At 44.6% G+C, this 3,933-nt stretch overlaps 1 long non-coding RNA gene across 2 annotated transcripts; it reads left to right on the top strand.

Annotated features, from left to right (window-relative positions):
• The first annotated feature begins 558 nt into the window (after positions 1-558).
• LOC308624239 lies at positions 559-3,421 on the top strand. 2 transcript variants are annotated; one of them, XR_014016954.1, is made up of 5 exons: positions 559-672; positions 855-893; positions 1,090-1,129; positions 1,599-1,805; positions 2,508-3,421. It is a non-coding gene; the product is annotated as an uncharacterized lncRNA (long non-coding RNA). The 2 variants fall into 2 exon arrangements; XR_014016955.1 differs by having other exon boundaries at positions 563-893.
• The last annotated feature ends 512 nt before the right edge of the window (positions 3,422-3,933 follow it).

Here is a 3,933-nt window from a genome sequence, read left to right as displayed (position 1 = left end):
TTCTCAACGTTTAGGTCGTGCATTTTTTTTCAGTGGACACAATTATACCTTAACAAAGGTTTAAAAAAAAAAAAACAGGACAGGAAGTTTAATGTACCTGACAGGTCTTGCAAATTCAGATTTCGCTGGCTAGAAAGAGCAGGGTGACAGTCCCTTGGAGTGACCCCCGAATCCAAGCCGGGACAAGTGAGAACTAGAGAGAAGTCCTTGTTTACACTAGCAGGAACTGGACTATCTCGGAGGCCACCCAGGAAGAGTGTTCAGCTGCGCGCGCACCTGGCAGCGTCGGGGACGTTCTCCGGCCTGGCCAGGAAAGTCACCTGTTTTTTTGTTTTTCAAAATTCACAAAATATCTCCGAATATTTGCCCAGAAGAATGTGAAACGTTCACTCATGGCCTCTCTTTCACTTAACTTTAGTCTTGTTTGGACAAGCTATGTGGAAAATTCTGAGGATCGAGACAGGCATCTCAGAAGACAGCTATAGGCCTGTCAGGCCCCGACGCCACGCGCCGTAAATAAAGGGCCCTGGCCCCGGCGTTGTCGTTCTTTTTGTGCAGTGAACTCGTGGGTGGTGAAGATGGTGGCTTTGGGATCCGCCTGGCGGCCGCTGTGCAACCTTCCAAGAAGAAGACGACCGCCTGCGCCATCTTTGCACAGCTGCCGGCGTACAGGTATCTCAGTACCTCAGGGCCGTGTTGGACACTGAGGGGACCGAAGTTTCGGGCTGAGCAGTATGAGCCATCATTACAGACTAGAATTTCTGATGTCTCTGTGACTCCACTGCTTGGAACTGACCCAGCCCAGGGCAGAAGGACTCGTCTGGTAGTCGCCTAACTCACTGGTTTCTTCCCAGGCCCCTGATTCTCGAAGGAGGGTCCGCAGCGCCTCGAAGGTGAGTGGATTGTGGGATATGGAGTGGCTGGTGGTTGTACTGGGGGAGGACGGGGGTGATGATGACAACAGGTGATTCTGAGTGTCTCGCTGACGCCATCACCGCAGCGCGCTGACCACCTCCATCCCCCGGGTTGGGATCCCTAGTATTTGGGCTCGGGGAAGCCACTTATTCGTGTGTCTCGTTTCTCCATTAGGGGTTTAAGACGTTCACCGGTGTGTTATTTTTGAATAAAGGTGAGTATTAGGTGTGCGGGCGCTCTCAGTGTCTCTCACTTTTTTAACTTCCCAAAGTTTTGTTTAAGCCTTGCTAAACCTGCTTTCTCCACCTGTTTTCCTACTATAAACTACTCTGCATGCTGGGCCTCCTTGATGGAGCTGTTCTCCACAGTTCTAAATTTGTTTCCTACTTCTTTTCTCTCCTGAACTTCCCATCCCTGAATTCTTAATTTGCTAGATCCTTATACTGGGGCTGTTGTATTTGAATGTTGTAGATTCCTTCCCATAATGGCTTCCCTTGATCCAGGTTTCCCTAAACTGGGGATGATGATTTCTCAGACTAGAGTCTCTGATGCTGATCCTGATGTCAAAATTAATTTCTGACTCATTTGGGGAACTGGATACCTGGAGTTTTGAGAGGAGCCAATGGGAGGGCTGTAACTCTCTGCTGTATTTCTCATTGGTGGTCCTGCTTTCATCTTTCTAGCTTGAGAGCTTTGGAAGCCCAGCAGGGGCAGTGCCCCTTCACAGAGATTCAGGGATAGCCTGGTGGCTGAAGGCCTAAAGTTTGGAATTCTTCTCCTGGAGAAGTGCTGTTGGGATAGCTGGGATGCCTAGGTAATGGTTCCTGCCACTTCATCAACAAGCTGTGACAAGAAGTGGAGAGTAGCGTGCTTTCTACGTGGGTACTGTGGTAAGTCTCTTGTTGGTTTTTCTACCAGCTCCAGAGTGGTAATGGTGACCTGGTTGGACTACAGTCTCTGAGAACTTCTGAGCATCTTTGAACTACCTGATTCACTTTTATGCTTCTTTCCACCCTGTGTGGCAATTCCCCTGCCCACCCAGGGGAAGGCAACCACCTGCGTATATAACTATATTATATAAACTGCTATGTAAGTACATTATATAAACTGGTATATAACTACATTAGTTTCAGCAACATAACGTTTTGGATATTTATATACACTAGAAAGCAATCACCACAATAAGTCTAGTCACCATGCAATTGATCCTTTTTGCCTAACCACCTTTCCCTCTGATAACTACCAATCTGTCCCTGTGTCTATGATTCATGCTTTTTAAAAAATAAATGTATTTATTTTATTTACTTATTGTTGGCTGCATTGGGTCTTCTTTGCGGTGCGAGAACTTCTCCTTGTGGTGGCTTCTCTTGTTGCGGAGCACAGGCTTTAGGCGCTCGGGCTTCAGTAGTTGAGGCACATGGCCTTAGTTGCCCCGCGGCATGTGGGATCTTCCCAGACCAGGGCTCGAACCCGTGTCCCCTGCGTTGGCAGGCAAATTCTTAACCACTGCGCCACCAGGGAAGCCCTAGATTCATGCTTTACTGCCAGTTGCTTGCATGTTTCTAATATGTGTTGCTTTTATGAAATTTTAGAATTTTGCTGACACAAAGGATGTTCTCTACCTGGGGTTGGACAGGTCCTCGGAACTTCACATCTTTCCTGCATTAACCCGCGTGAGCAGCTGTCAACCTCCTGGGGTGGAGGGAGGGGACTGCGTAGAAATTTGGGGACCAAAATCAATTAGGTGGCCTTTACTTCGTCTTACCCAAAGGATTCCAATAAAATATTTTAAAACAAATAAAAAACAGATTGGTCTCAGTGAAAACAAGATGGTAAGAAAGGTTTAGGGACATGAAAGGTTAACCACCAGTGAATGGGCATCACAGTTGACATCTAGCTGTACCTCTTTGCAGCCACATACAAAAAGTAGATTTGCCACATATTGACACCAATGTTAAGGATTTCTAGATTGACTGTGATAGTATTCTAATATTTGAGGGTTTTATGACGCCATTAACACGGACATCCAATTTGCCTGTTGATCCATTGGTGAAAACATAGGTTGTCCAGATATATTTTAAAAGAATATACTGGTGGTTGCCAGGGGCAGGGAATGAGGAAATGAAGTTACTGTTTAATGGGTATAGAGTTTCCATTTTAGAAGATGAAAAGAGTTCACGGGGATGGATGGTGGTGATGGTTGCTCGATGTGATGAATGTGTTTATTACCATTGAACTGTATGCTTAAAAGTGGTGAAGATGGGGAGGGGGATAAATTGGAAGATTGGGATTGACACATACATGCTACTACATATAAAGAAGGTAACTAATAAGGAGCTATTGTATAGCACAGGGGACTCTACTGAATACTCTGTAATGGCCTATATTGTAAAAATATTTAACAAAAAAGAGTGGATATATGTATAGCTGATTCACTTTGCTGTGTACCTGAAAGTAACATGACATTGTAAATCAAGGATACCCCAATAAAAAATTTTTTTTAAATGGTAAAGATGGTAAGTTGTATGTGTATTTCACCGCAGTAAAAAAAATGGGGGGAAAAGCATAACTCTCTGCTCCTATTTGTCATCGTCATGAAGGAGATTCCCCACCAGCATGTACAGAGTATGCTGCTGTAAGGCTGCATTGTAAATTATCCAGCTTCTGGTAAGGGGGCATTTGAGTTTCTGGTCATGGTATATACCAGTGCTGATTCCCTATTAATTTGCACCCATTTGAAGTTGTGTTGTAGAATACATTTCCTTTCAGAGTCAAAGGATTTGGGTATTTAAAGTAATAATGTATGTTCCATAAAATTGTCCCAGTTTATACTCGTAACAGCAGTCTCCTTCAGAGTGCCTGTTTCTCTGCCTGCCATCACTACTCCAGGTGGAGTGTACCAGTTTGTATACCTAATAATTCATCTTTTAAATATTGCACATCTTTTGCATCTGTTTTCTTTTCTTTTCTTTTTTTTTTTTTTGTGGTACGCAGGCCTCTCACTGTTGTGGCCTCTCC

This window comes from Mesoplodon bidens (genome assembly GCF_964165515.1).
Source record: "Mesoplodon bidens genome assembly, chromosome: 10".
Lineage (NCBI taxonomy): Eukaryota > Metazoa > Chordata > Mammalia > Artiodactyla > Ziphiidae > Mesoplodon > Mesoplodon bidens.
Note: the sequence above shows the minus strand (reverse complement) of the source record. Positions and strands in the feature narration are given on the sequence as shown.